This window comes from Eptatretus burgeri, chromosome 13, assembly GCF_056783735.1.
Source record: "Eptatretus burgeri isolate ZD-2024b chromosome 13, Ebu_testis_v1, whole genome shotgun sequence".
Lineage (NCBI taxonomy): Eukaryota > Metazoa > Chordata > Myxini > Myxiniformes > Myxinidae > Eptatretus > Eptatretus burgeri.
Genome location: NC_140973.1, coordinates 71,711,983 through 71,727,195, shown reverse-complemented (window position 1 = coordinate 71,727,195; position 15,213 = coordinate 71,711,983). Strand labels below are relative to the sequence as shown.

At 46.8% G+C, this 15,213-nt stretch overlaps 1 protein-coding gene across 1 annotated transcript in view; it reads right to left on the bottom strand.

Moving 5' to 3' along the window:
• Nucleotides 1-11,512, bottom strand: part of LOC147014748 (metabotropic glutamate receptor 6-like) — an 817,753-nt gene extending 806,241 nt beyond the window's left edge. Inside the window, exons 1-2 of the mRNA XM_085852974.1 lie at nt 11,442-11,512; nt 11,179-11,243 (exon numbers count right to left, since the gene is read on the bottom strand). The gene's annotated coding sequence lies outside the window, so the exon portion shown is untranslated. The remainder of the gene's footprint in view (nt 1-11,178; nt 11,244-11,441) is intronic.
• Between the last annotated feature and the right edge of the window lie 3,701 nt (nt 11,513-15,213).

Genomic DNA, 15,213 nt, shown 5'->3' with positions numbered 1-15,213 from the left:
TCCACGGCGATCCTACGGTCTGTAAAATATAGCCAAACGGCATAGGGCCACCCTGAGGCCACCTCAGTTTCTCTGCGGCCGCCGCACGTTTGTCATTTCACAGGGCGTATGGCCGCCTTATCCTCGCCATAGAGCAAATGTGAGTGAGGCCTAAGTTATCAAGAAAGATATGGTCAGGCTTTTTTTTTTTGATGAGCATTCTGTTAATTATCTTCAAAAGGGATGTTTAAATTTACCCAAATACCCAGTTTTCATTCATGCTTCGTTTACTGATCCATCGCTAATTAATCTTATTGATGGCACATTTATTTACTGATTTTGATAATCATACTACAGTGCCGTGTATGGTTCGTAAGAGTGCCACCCACAATTTTCCCGAAATGAGATACATTAGTCTGAGAAATACCAAGTATCTTGTTCCAATTTTTCCGACACCTCTTCAATCAACTATAGGCTTAATGATTATCATTTTTGTTTGCTATTCAAATGGTAATTAACACCAGCAACCCGTATACTGTACAAGTTAGACCGACCAAACATATATTATCGTTCTACATCAGCACGATGTGATGATGAAAGCAATAACTCAGTCTGCATTTTGAGGGCTTTTTGGTTCAATGAGGTCTTTATAGAAAATTCATTTGGTTACTCATGGTAGTTAACGAAATGTGAACCAACCAGTGTTACTTGCTGATTTGATGTCTCCCAGTAATCTGTAATAATAAATGTCAGCGTGTGTGTGTGTATGTGTATGTGTATGTGTATGTGTGTGTGTGTGTGTGTGTGTGTGTGTGTGTGTGTGTGTGTGTGTGTGTGTGTGTGTGTGTGTGTGTGTGTGTGTGTGTGTGTGTGTGTGTGTGTGTGTGTATGTCCTCCATAAATCCAAAACCATGAAACCTATCAGCCTGAAACTTTGCATGCATCCAAAGGAAACTCCAAGGAAGTGCATGAATGAAAACTGGGTGTTTGGGTTTTATCTTATGAAAAAAAATAAAAAAAATCAATTCACCCTTTTTGAAGATAACTGAAGGCCTTAGTTAATTATCCTTGCCTCACTGTCCCTCATTAGGGTCTTAATTTGCCATTTTTTTTGGCCTGCTCAATGATGCCTTGACTGGAACAGGCCACAATGGTTTCTTAATGATAAAGTTTTTTTTCCCACTTTCCTCACTCATATCATCGATTGCCTGATCATCATACCAACAAATTGCTGGATACATTGCAATGCTCATAAACACCCAAAGACGCCACTGTTTGTGACTTTATTTCATTTTCGCACATGCCATAACCTCTAGAATCTCTTAATCTGAGATTCTAGAGGTTATCTCTTAATCTCTTAAGCCAAATTTCAGTTTAAACCTCTTAATTGACCTCAGCAGCAGTTCTGGCTGCTGAAAAAAAAAACTTCATTTGTCAAATTTGGACATTGCTTGACATTCCAGGGGTCTCCAGGTGCATGGTGTTTATATGACCGATCGGCAATCGCTAATCGCTTGCCAAGCCAGCAGTTCCTTATCAACCATTTTATTCCTTATCAAACGCAGTGCGTGCTTGAGTGCTGAAGCCACTTGGCGAGTGCTATATAAGCTGCTTGGTTGTTCGTTTCCAAGCCATGGCCATACACAGCAAAAGTATTCGCACTGTCACTGAATATATCAATCGACCTGAACATAGTTCAGGCCCTACTCAACTGCATTTGGCTCCGCATTGTTGTGCGGTCCCTCGGGCGGTGGCTCGCTCGCTGTAAATGTTCAATATTATTTTGACGTTTCCCCTTTTTGTACCATCTTCTTTCATTATATGACCTGTCACTTTGATACAGATTGATACATATTTAAGAAAATTAAACGCTTCATTTTAAAAAGTTTCTTCAACCATTTTGTTGGAGTAATTGCTTGGATCGCTCTTCAAGCTTTGATCTCTACAAGCTTCCATGGCGATGCTGCAGCTCGTTTATCCATGGATACATCTCCGGAGTTAAGAAGGCAAAATAAATTAGATGATTACAATGAGTGAAAAATGTTTTCAGTTGTGACAAAGAAATAAATCGCCACATAAGGCAACATACCCGAGAGGTATGCATGCTCAATCTAAATTGTTCAGCCTGGGTTCGTATCCCGACCCAACTATAAACTGTCATCCTGGTGTTTCACAAGCAGGGTGATTATTCAATGTGTGTGACATCTCTTGGATGGACCTGAAACTGAATGTCATCTGCCAGAACACCCACCCACCCCCCACCACCACAACCCCTGCCTCAGTCAGTCAGTCTCAGTCAGTCTCAGTCAGTATCAGTCAGTATCTCTCTCTCTCTCTCTCTCTCTCTCTCTCTCTCTCTCTCTCTCTCTCTCTCTCTCTCTCTCTCTCTCTCTCTCTCTCTCTCTCTCTCTCTCTCTCTCTCTCTCTCTCTCTCTCTCTCTCTCTCTCTCTCTCTCTCTCTCTCACACCCCTCTCCCTCTCTCACCCTCTCTCCCACCCTCTTGTGGTGAGAAATAACTCAATTTCCACAAGTTGGATCAGCATACCAAAGGAGAATCTTTAATTTTGTATTTACGGAGGAAGAATGTTGAATGATTCACTGAAACATTCGAATGGACTTCACTGAAACAGAAGCACGAAGCAATTCTTCTTATATACAATTTGACATTCCAAAGAATGGGAGGGTGAGACATTTGGCAATTCAACTACAGGATTAGCTGATATGCATTAGGCAAAAGAACTCAAAACTGCAATAAGTGTCCACTTTGGGTGGAGTAGAGGGAGAGAACGCCACAATCATGGCAAAAGTTGCAGTGTTTTCAACCAGGTCACCCTGTTTCCATACAGCCAGCGAACAAGACCCTTCTTCAGAGTAATATATTCCTTTTGTCAATATGTGGGTCAAAAGACTCTCGGGAAAAGGGAAACATTACTGACAGCCAATTCGACTACAGCACAAAAATTAAATTTATAAAGTACCAGAAACAATTATAATTGAGAGTACATGAATACATGAATAAGAATCTATCTATCTCTCTATCTCTCTATCTCTCTACACTTTCCTCTCCCCTTCCTCTCTCTCCCTCCACCTAAAACCCACCCTTCCCTCTTTTAAGGGTATTGTTCAGGACTGATGGTTCAGTTTTGAATTTAAAACACTTCCCCAGTGTGTAGCATGTCCAAATCAGATTTGGAGTGAGCCGACCAGAGGGGTGCAATTGTCGCTGCATGTGCGAGCATGCAGGCAGGCCTTTGCCAGGTATGTAGTGTGGGTTTTAAATATTCCCACCCAGTTTTATATTGAACCTGACTGTTAAAAGGAAAATGTTGTGTTTGGGTGCATTTATCACCATTCCATACCCTCCCCTCATGCCACCTTCCCTTCCCATCACACTGCCTTCCATTCTCCTCCCCTTCACTTAGCTCCTTCCAAACCCCCTCCTCTCTCCACCCACCATGGACATCTCCGGCCAGTCTCCGTGTGCTGTATTCATGCTGTTTTATTGTACCCCATTTCATTAAATCTTGTGCTACCCCCCCCCACCCGCCTCAAGCAAATCCAGAACCCTCTCCCCTCATGCTTACCTCTTCCCAACCCCCCTCCCACTCCCCACACATTTACCTCCTCCAAAACCCCCTCCCCTCATCTCTCCCCCATCCTCCTCTCTCCCATCCCCTCCCAGAGTGTATGGTGACATTTGGGGAGGCGTTGCTCTCCCCACCCCCTCCCCCCTTCCTCGCTCTTCACCCTTCAAAGCTCCCCCTTTTCTCACCCCTCTTAAGCTCTACCACCCTTCCCTACTCCACCACCTCTTCTCACTTCTCTCTCACTCCTGTCCCTCCCCTACCTCCTCTCTGCCTCTATCCCACCTCTCTCCCCTACCTCCCCTTTCTCTCTCTATCCCCTCCTTCCTCTCCACCACTCCCCCTGCCTTTCCTCCTCCTCCGTCTCCCTCCCTTCTCTCCTCTCTCCTCTCCCCCTCCCTCCCCTTTCTTCCTCTCTCCCTCCTCCCTCCCTTCCTCCCTCCTCTCTCTCCCTCTCCCTTCCCTTCCTCCTCTCTCTCCCTCCCCTCCCTCTTCTCTCTCCCTCCCCTCCCTCCTCTCTCTCCCTCCCTCCTCTCTCTCCCTCCTCTCTCTCCCTCCCTCCTCTCTCTCCCTCCCTCCTCTCTCTCCCTCCCCTCCCCTTTCCCTTCTGTCCTCCCTCCCCACCCCTTTCTATTTCAGTCAGAAAAGTGACTGGTTGTATTTACTAGTTATTAATAAATGAAACAAACAAACACGAAGCACGATTTGGAAATGTTTCAGGGTTCAACAAGATCCAATTCAAATGCGCTCGGTAATGGCGTCTATCCATGAAGAACAGAGCCTGATAGAACTGCAGTTATTATCATTCCAAATGTTTGGTGTGTCTACACATTGACAGAACATAACCTAATGTCTAATGAAATTCCCCACATTGGATGAGAGGAAATTATGAGGAGATGGAGAAAGATGCGTCTCCGTCGTGGACATGGCCACAGCTATCCGCAAGCGTGGCAGTGCTCTCTCCATCGGAACATTCACATTGCACAATCTTCTTCTGCCTGTGATGGTCTCTCCTCCATCACCAATCCAACAATGAATGGCCTCAACTACCAAAACACAATGAGCTTCAAATGTGACATCCATTTCCATTCCTGCGCTGTTGTCCCACTTGCCTGTGCTGTAGCCCCACATTACCCTCTCAACCTGATGCTTTTAACCCCATCAACAGTCCAATGTGTACTTTCTGTCCAAAGGCTGTGTAGCCCAATGAATCACTTCAACGAAGCAAAACAAATTTTCAACGGTGGACTTTGTGGAAGACAATCATTCCAAACACAAACTCCGAGCATTGTTTAAATGAAAGTACATCCTATAAGGCAGAAATGACACCAAAACAGCAGAAATGCAGAAATCATACTGTCTTTCTGCATGTCCAAGGCCCATCCATTACACGGACAAGACTTCACCAAAATTGGTAGCTTCAAATTATCACAGAATTAGGTTTCTGAGTCAGACGTCTAAACAAAGGACATCTACCTGTAAACTTCTGGTCAACACCCAATTACATGAGATTATTGTTGCTGTTGATATGGTGGTCATTACGAGAAGTGCAAAGTGCTCCGATTAATTATTGATGTTGATAGCATTTCATGTAAACCACGATGACTGGATAACCCGTGAGGAAGGACACTCGATTCCATGGGATAAAATAATTAATTACTTTTCAAAACCACTCTCATCCTCCTCAGCCTCATGTATGATATCCAGATGGAAGAGTGAGGTTGTGATGATGAGGGATGATTAGTGTGTCAAAGAACAGGTAACAATTTGAAATGAAAACAGGGTATGAGCACACAATGGTATCCTCCTTATAAAATGCACCATGGTAACAATGATCATGAGTCAACTCCCCCCCCCCACCCCCATCACCCTCACATGTACATTCTCCAACAAATTTGATTTTTTAGAATCCATACAACAAAGTATTTCTCAAGGCAAAAACAATAAAATAATCACAAAAACACAGCAAATGCAAATGAGCGTTATTCTGAAAACAAAACACACACAACCTGAACGATATTATTATTTTTAGTGGTTTTCTTTCCCAAATCCATTTCATCGAATATAGAAAAGGAGCGCAGTCTCGGCGTGCCTGCGTCCGTCCGTCAACAATTGTCCTCCAGGGGATACCACTGATCAATCAATACCAGTACCCCCTACACAACCCGCAGCTCAGCAAGCATGTATGCGCGGACATACACACATATACGTGCACGCAACATATACACGCATGACGAGAGTTCGTTTCTTGACAGTTTGATCAAAAGAAGGTGGAGAAGAGGAAGTAGGGGTAGGGTGAGAATTTTGATTTTGATTTTGATTTTCCTCAGAGTGTGTTGTTGTATATTATTCAGAATTCAGCATCAAAAAAGGCTGTGATAAATATCCCATTAACACTCTCCCCCAACTTGCTCCACGAGTGTGCAGCAAGGCCGGTACCTATACACCGCCGAATTTTTTTTTCCCGTTAACAATAACCGTTTTTATTATTTTTTTAGCAATTATGCAAATATTGGTGTTCCCGTCAGCGAAGCGAGCGGTGGGTCTTACATTCGAGTCTGTACATGAAAAGTGCTCAGTCTCGGCATGCGTGCATCTGTCCTTCCTTCCCTCCGTCCCTCCCTCTGTCCGTCCAGCCGTGTGTCTATATGTCTATTATTTACGTACTATTGGAATGTACCTTTCAACGCTTTAGAGTTTGGACTGCTGAGACCCCTTAGACCTTCAAAGACCCTCTAAGACCCTGAGGACTCTTAAGAAGCAAAAGAACCCCAAAGACCCCCAAGATGCCCAAGACCCTCAAGACCCCCAAAATGCTGAAGACCCCCAAGATCCCAAAAACCCCAAGACCCCCAATATGCTGAAGAACCTGAAGACCCAAAAGTCCCTGAAGAGCCAAAAGACCCTGAGGACCCAAAGCACCAAAGATTCCAAAATACCCCAAAGACAAAAAAGTCCCAAAAAACCCATAAGTCCTAAAAGACCCCCCAAGACCCTTTAGACTCCTTCGACCTTAACACCATTTCAACCCCTTTCACCCTTCAGACAGATTAGACAGCTTGACCACTTGGACCTTCTTTTATCACAAATGAAATTTCAAATAAATACAATATCACCAATATTACAAATAGATTTGTAGAAAATAAATGTTTGTATTATGATTGGTGTAAATCATGCCAACACAGCAAATCTGTGACGTCAATCTCTGCAACGACGTGTAGAGAGGCAAGCGTAGCAAGGGTGGAGAAAATACGCAAATTGGTGTCTGTCCCTCTGCCTGTCTGTCTGACCATAATACATTCGATCTTGACTTCTCCAGTCTCAACAAAACTTGCCAAGGGGACGAGGGGTCACATGACGAAGGTTGTAGTGACTTAATTTACCACCCTTCCCGAAGGAGTTTTTGCCTTGGAAGAACTCAGTGTTAAGGTGTAAAAATAGCTTCTCTTGGCATTTCATGGGGCACACTTACAGGAAGTAAAAATTATTACAACCACAAATTGTTCAGTCAATTCAGTCCAACATATGAATACATATTTAAACAATCGCTACTGTTGTTTAACACTGAACTGAAAGTAACTTGGAGGACAACTGATGTCGTTGAGGCATTCTGTGCTTATTGCGTCCACCACAGACTAACGGATCCAATCCATCTTGACTTGTCAAGTGTCTACGTTGGCTGCTAGCGAGGCTGCAATGATCTTTAGCTAATAAAGATGCTGAAAAGAGTCTTTACACATGAATGATTTATCCCATTTCCTGTCCAATTTTTGTAGAAATCAGACTATATAAAGGACTGTATATGGATTGTATATAACGTATATGTTGGGCCTCATATATGTGATTTATCCTTTTCATGGCTTCGAATGCCTCGTGTTGGCTTAATGGATAAGGAGGTGGGCTTTGGATCCTAGGATCCTGAGTTCAAATCTTGCTTGGCTGTTGAATTAATACCAGGTGGGGTTGACTCTGCCTGTCAGCCTTTTGAGGTCAGCAAAATGAGTGCCAGCTTGCTGGTATCCTGTGTTGGAGTGGTGACCTGTCTGGCATTATACCCAATAGCCAAGGAGACTGCTTAGGCAGCACCAACGCTCTGCACAGAGTATGGTCCTGATGGATGGATGGCTTTGAGCACGATTTGCGATATTGCCCCTAACACCCTGATGGTCCAACTGTGACCATTATTTGATGCATAACCCCATGCCTTGCGGTCACAAGCACTGCTTAATACTCACTTGCCTAAGGGAAATTTGGAGAAATTTGACGTACTTCAACATGGGCAGTGTATAGGCGAAGACTCGCTGGTCCACAAGCCTACCAGAAGTAAAAATTATTATCCAATTCTGTCAAGTCATGGCCAACTTCTGGTGACATTCATGATCACTTTTTTTCAACCAAGCCTATCCTGTGCTCTGCTTCCCAAACATCTGTTAGAGAAAGATTTGTTGTAGCCTTTACCCCATCCATCATACACACAAGGTCTGCATCTTCCTCTTCTTCCCTCAACCAAACTAGGCATTCTCGGGGTCGGACATCCGGGAACTTCGCCGAACCATAATGCAATGTCCGCATAGCAATGCTGGCGAAGGGGAAAACAAAATACCTCTTGGCTCGGATCGCCTTGCTATGTGTTGCGGCAGTGTATGTCGCGCCAGCGCTATCGCACGGCACTTCACTCGTACCTGTTACAAGTTTGTTTGTTTCGTAGCCTTTATTACACATTATTATTTGCAACAATGCCAAAAAGTAGCTGTATTTTCAGTTGTACTAATAACAAGGGAAAAATTCAAAACTCTCCTTTTATCTCATACCAAGTCGGGCAATTGAACCAGAGAGGAGACTTCTGTGGCTTAGAGCCATGAGACAAAAAATGTGTGGGCTTCCAGTGATTGCTAGTTTTTCATTGCCTCATGTGTAAACATCCTGAGATTAAAAAATATATATATATTGTTGCGGATTCACGCCCACCGGCGTGCGGACGGCCACGTAACTCGAATCGCGGCACGTCGCCCACCAGACGGACAATCCAGTCGTGACCCTCTCGGACTAACGCCGGGAACCAGTCACGGGTGGACCTTTCGGTCTCACCGCGATCGTGCCAATCGGCCCCCGCGTGGGATAGGGTTGCTCGCCAAATTCGACCTACCTAAGTACCCACACGGAGGGTAGACCGGGCGATCGCACCTCGCCGCAGGTCGACTTCGGACACGGGCCACTTTAAGCGACCCGTTCCGTACTATCGGGATAACCGAGCGGTGTTATTCGTCGGCCTCGACGGTTCGATTAATTATCGGGCGTTTTAGCCCACGACCAACCCTTTACGTGAAGCAAGATGGAGATTCAATAGAGGAAAAGACGAAGCGAAGCGGGAAAACAGTTCAACAATAAGCACATTTATTTCGCGATGAACGGAAAGCACACATATACAATTACACCAAAAGCAAATGTAATAGAAGAAACACAATATTACACAAAAAGCAAATGCAACAATGCAGATCTAACCGACTACCGGGCACACGGCAACACTTATACAATTTTACTTCACAGACGGCGCCGACAACACATATTCCCAAAGCAAAAGAAAAGAGAACCACCCTCCAGGATGAGGGGGGTAGGCGGGCCTGGGGCCGAGACCGTGTCGGGCCTACCCGTCTGATGATGAGACGCAGAGCGGCGGTGGCGCCTCACTCCGCGGGCCTCGCGGACAGTGTCTGGTAGGGGGTGGGAAAGGGGCCCCCTTTGTCGCACTATCTCAGCGCGGGGGGAAACAGGAGGGGGTTGCTGATGCTCGGGGGAAGGAGGATATCACCCTGTCTCGGGTCCCGCGGCGAGCGTCTCCTCCTCGACCTCGGGCGCATTGCTGGCCTCTCCCTGTGCAGTTCCCGGCACCGACGTGAGCACCCCCTCGTCCGCCTTCGCCGCCGTCACCTCTCCACAGCTCCGTCTACTCGCCCTCTCCGTCTCCTCTCTTGGCTCGTCCCAACTCTTCACTCTTGACTTCTCCCACGTCTTTCCAGCTCCACCGACGACTCTCTTGAACTCCGCACAACTGTCTTTACTGACGAACGCAGCCGTTTATATAAGCCCCGTGGCTTCGCTCTTTCACCCTTGACCCTTTGCCTCCGACCGTTCACCTCTCTAACTGGCTCCCCATTGGACCGAGGAAAAGTGGGCGTGAATGCTTTTTGATCCATGAATTTGCATATAGCGTCCTCACTCCAACGCCCTGGAGGCGGGGCCAATTCGCCCCAGCTCGCCGATTGGACGGAACAAAAGTGGGCGTGAGTCGTTTTTGATCCGTTTTCTGCGGAAAGTCCGTGATGTTTTTGAATACGCTGCTCGGTGCGCGCCCTGCACGAGTCCAGTATCGGTGCCCACGAGTGGCACGAGATGGTGTGGATGCGATGATGGCGAGTTGTGACGGTAAAGGTCGTGGCGGTTGTGGTGAAGCGGCGTTGTGGTTGGTGGTTGTTGTTGTGAAGCGGCGTTGTGGTTGGTGGTCGTTGTTGTGAAGCGGCGTTGTGGTTGGTGGTTGTTGTTGTGAAGCGGCGTTGTGGTTGGTGGTTGTTGTGTGATGGCTGTTGAGACGTGGTTGGTGGTGGTAATAATGGCGGCTGGTCCAAAATAAAGATAGTAAAAGAAAAACGGCTATACTGAAGAGTCGCAGCCCGACTGAATGACATTTATTCCCTCGAAACAACGGGTTTGGGCCTAACTACACATATACTTACAGAGATATCTCACCTAAGGGACCTGAATGGTGGTTTGCGAATTTCGTCAACCACAACAATATATATATATATATATATATATATATATATATATATATATATATATATATATATATATATATATTATATATCTTCTTCTTTCGGATGCTCCCGTTCGGGGTCGCCACAGCGGATCATCCGTATGATCCGCATGGTGATTTGGCACATGTTTTACGCCGGATGCCCTTCCTGACGCAACCCTGGTCGCCTCTTACAACACAGGGATATGGTACACCTATTTTAACCGGGGTATACACCAGCCCAGTACACTGGTACTCACTTTGCTGACCTCGGAAGGATGACAGGCTGAGTCAACCCCCTGGTGTATTAATTCAGTGGCCCAACGGGGCTTGAACTCAGGACCTTTTGGATCCCAAGCCGCTGCCCTAACCACTGCCCCAACACCAGGTGTATAATATATATATATATATATATATATATATATATATATATATATGTATATATATATATATATATATATATATATATATATATATATATATATATATATATATATATATATATATATATATATATATATATACTGTGGTTAGTTATTAAAATAGTAACAGGGCAATTAAGCAACGGTACATCACGCAAAAACATGAATGTGAGCAATATTTTCATCATTCAGTGACATTCTTGCTGGGTCAGTGAGTGACCCACAACTAGCACAGATGACTCACAATCACACAGTTCAGACAAAGCAGGTCAATTAAAACTATTACTAACCAGCCACGTCAGCTCGGGAGTTCATAAATAATTGAAATAATATATTAACACTCCAGTACAGTAATATTAGATAGTACACAGTTAAAACTTGGTTTAAAATAGAATTACATACGTGGTGTCTTGCCTCGATACGTTCGGCCATTCCTTCGGGTTGTCGATCCACGAATCACCGGGGAACTGATAGGGGAAAGAATCAAGACCAATTAACTGTATTCTGGCTCGATATCTGGCCAATGCATCACCTCACAAATGTTCTATATATTGATATGACATTGCAAACACTTGGGTGAACACGATGTTTCAACAATTAATCTGAAATACATCGCCAGAAAAAAAAAAATCACGGCTTTGCGTGCAAGTAAAACCATGACGTACGTGCGTCTGCGATCGGTGCTGCGTTTGTTTTCCCCTTTGCCAACATGGCGGTCGCGTGACCAAGCGAAGTCACGTGACTGTGACGTATGTCCGACCTCAAGAATAGTTACCTTCTCCAGAGTTTCGTTTTCTTCACGCATGTGTCGTCCAAAGTATGACAGTTTCTGTTTCAGTATCATCCTTCCAATGAATATGGTGGTCCAAATTATTCAACCATCGATTTGTTTGTTCTTCGTGCAGTCCGTGCAATTTGTAACACCAGTCCGTGGCCGTACGTGCAAACCAAAAATAAAAATACTTTCCAACCGCGAGCCAGAAACAACAACCACACAGGCCGTTCCTTCGCTCTCGAAAACGACGACTGGATTGAGGCATTGTGTTTATCGAAAAATGCGCATAAGAAATCGAGAAATTATTACAATACAGTAAGTCATCAAAGGGCGGAGGAGCTCCTTGTGAGCCAACGGCCATCCATATCTAGTGCCCAAATTTGTCTGCGGACGTCCTCCTGCAGTTGGGTCACTTCTTATTAGGAGGTTGGTGGCAGGATTTGCACTCCGGCCACCGTAAAACCCTTCATTCCGCAAAACGCAAAAACGCAAAAAAATCTGAAAACCCGCTCTGTGGGAGTACCTCGTGTGCAGCTTCCCTTCGCAGGGCAGCTCACCGGATGACAGGATTGGGGCAAAGCCTTCGGGACCCCCAATCTTTGATAGGAGGGAAACCACGGGGTAACATCCCTGGGTCAGATTGCGGGAGAGTGTGTCGGAGTGGTGCTGAGGTGTCGTCCACCAGACGGCGGTCTCCTTGGGTTAACCTGAGGCGGTCCCTTCGGGTGGGTGCCTGAAATGTCCTATCCCTAAGAGAGGATGATCACCTGTCTCTGTTATCATCTGAGCTCAAGCGTTTGGACATCGGGATTGCAGCTCTCTCTGAGGTTCGGAGACCGGATTGCGGCGAGATCATGGTGGGTGGTTACACCTACTATTGATCTGGTCGCTCTGACGGTTGCCATACCCAAGGAGTTGCTGTAGCTGTGTCCAATAAGCTGACCCCAATGATAATTGAGGTAACACTGGTCAACGAGCGTATTATGAGATTAAGGATTCGTCACTCCTTCGGTGTCATTTCCCTGGTCTCTGTTTATGCTCCGACTGAGGCGAGTGATCTCACCGTGAAGGACACATTCTACGCCACACTCGAGTCTGTGGTTGATCAGTGCCCCAGACGAGATACACTTCTAGTCTTGGGGGATTTCAATGCATCGACTGGAACTGATAGGGATGGTTATGAGACATGTGTTGGTCCCCATGGGTCAGGAACTATGAACCAGAATGGCACTAAATTCCTTGACTTTGCAAGAAATCATGGACTTAGGGTGGCTGGTTCATGGTTTCAGCGCCCACAAGCTCATCGCTGGACTTGGTATTCCAACGCTGGCGGTGTGGCAAAGGAGATTGACCATGTCCTCATTGACGGTCGTTGGAGGATGATCCAGAACTGCAGGGTCTACCGGAGTGCTCAGTTCCTCAATACTGACCACAGGCTTGTTGTAGCAACTCTAAAGCTGCACCTTAAATCCTGGAGAATGGTACCATCCCAGCCGAGGCTGGATGTTGCCAAACTCAGGGATGAGAGAGTAGCTGAGGATTTTGCGAACAGGCTGAGTGGACACTTGGGGGGTCTGGGTGCTTTGGGGGGTCCTGAAGAGTTGTGGAGCGCCTTCAAGACCACCATCCTTGATGTTGCCGGTGGATGCCTTGGAGCTCACCACAGGGCAAAGAAGAATTTTGTCTCTCAAGGGACACTGGATACCATTGACCAGAGTCGCAGGGCCAGGCTGAATGGCAGAGCTGAGCTGTTCAGGGAGCTGAGGCATAAAACTGTACGTGCACTGAGGGTGGACAAGGAGGCCTATGTGCGAGGAATCTGTGAGGGGGTAGAGCATCACCTGTGGACAGGTGATTCTCGTCCCGCTTACAGGGGAATTCGCGCATTACGTTCATCCAAGCCCATCCCTCGGAGCACTGCAGTTCGAGCAGAGAGTGGTAGGCTCTTGACAGAGGAGTCTGAAGTGAAGGCCCGCTGGGCCGGTTACTTTGAGCGGTTGTACCAGGCTGATCCCCCAACTGTCGAGTTGGACGTCAAGGGTGTTACAATCCCTGTTGCTGACCCTCGAATCAACTGTGGTCCACCTACGCTTGTGGAAACACGGGCTGCGGTGAACCAGTTGAAACGGGGCAAAGCTCCAGGGATCTGTGGCATCCATGCCGAACTTCTCAAGGCTGGTGGAAATGCTGCACTCGTGTCGTTGCATGCAGTTTTGTGCTCTGCCTGGAACACAGGCATCATCCCAACTGACTGGAAGAGGGGCCTTGTTGTCCCTCTCTGGAAAGGGAAGGGTGATCGCCAAGACTGCAACAACTACCGAGGGGTGACACTGCTCTCAGTGCCGGGCAAGGTCTTTGCTCGGATAATTCTCGATAGGGTTCGCCACCATCTGCTTGAGCACCAGCGTCCAGAGCAGTCAGGCTTTACACCAAAAAGGTCAACGATTGACCGTATCCTTGCACTTCGTGTCCTCACCGAACGCAGACGAGAGTTTCGGTAGGGGCTGCTTGCAGCCTATGTTGATCTCTGTAAAGCGTTCGATTCAGTGAATCGGGATGTCCTCTGGAGGATTCTTGGTCTTCGTGGGGTGCCACCAAAACTGATCGATCTGATGTCTGAACTCTACTCTGGTACTGAGAGTGCTGTGAAGTGTGGTGGTACCATCTCTGACTTATTTCCAGTTGTTACTGGAGTTCGTCAGGGATGTGTACTTGCCCCCACACTTTTCAGCACTTGTATGGACTGGATTCTAGGGAGGATGTCGGAGAGATCAAGTTGCGGTGCGTCATTTGGGAATGTCAACATCTCGGACCTTGACTTTGCAGATGATGCAGTCATCTTTGCGGACACTTTAGACATCCTTTTGGGGGCCCTCGGGGTGCTGAATGAGGAGTCGGAGCCATTGGGATTACGGGTTTCTTGGGTCAAAACTAAGATCCAGGCTTTCGGTGACATCTTGGATGCTGCTGTCCTGTCTGTGTCTGTTTGTGGTGAGGATGTTGAGGTCGTGGAGAGATTCACTTACCTTGGCAGTGATATTCATGTCTCTGCTGGCTGCGAGTCAGAGGTGAAGAGACGTCTGGGTCGGGCCTGGGGAGTCATGGATTCACTGGATCATGGGGTGTGGCGCTGCCGGTACCTGTGCGGGAGGACGAAAGTCCGAGTCTTCAGGTCCTTGGTACTTCCAGTCTTGCTCTATGGGTGCGAGACTTGGACTCTGACCAAGGATCTGAGACGGAGACTTAATTCCTTTGGTACCAGGTCTCTTCGGAGAATCCTTGGCTATCGCTGGTCGGATTTTGTGTCCAACGAGCGGTTGCTGAGAGAGACTCGGATGAGATTTGTTACCTGCATAGTCCGTGAGCGTCAGTTGCGGCTGTATGGACATGTGGCTCGTTTTCCTGACGCTGATCCTGCTCACCAGATTCTCTCAGTGAGGGAGTCTCATGAGTGGAGGAGGCCAGTGGGTCGACCACGTGCCTCATGGTTGCAACAGGTTGACCATCATCTCAAGGAGATGGGGATGGGCCTGGCATCTGCCTGGGGGATGGCCAGACGGAGGCCCCTGGAGTACCGGCGGAAAGTGGACGCAGCGACGTGCTGTTCTGGCACATGCTCCCATACCTGACCTGAGTAAGTCATCACTATCCGGAAGTGGTGC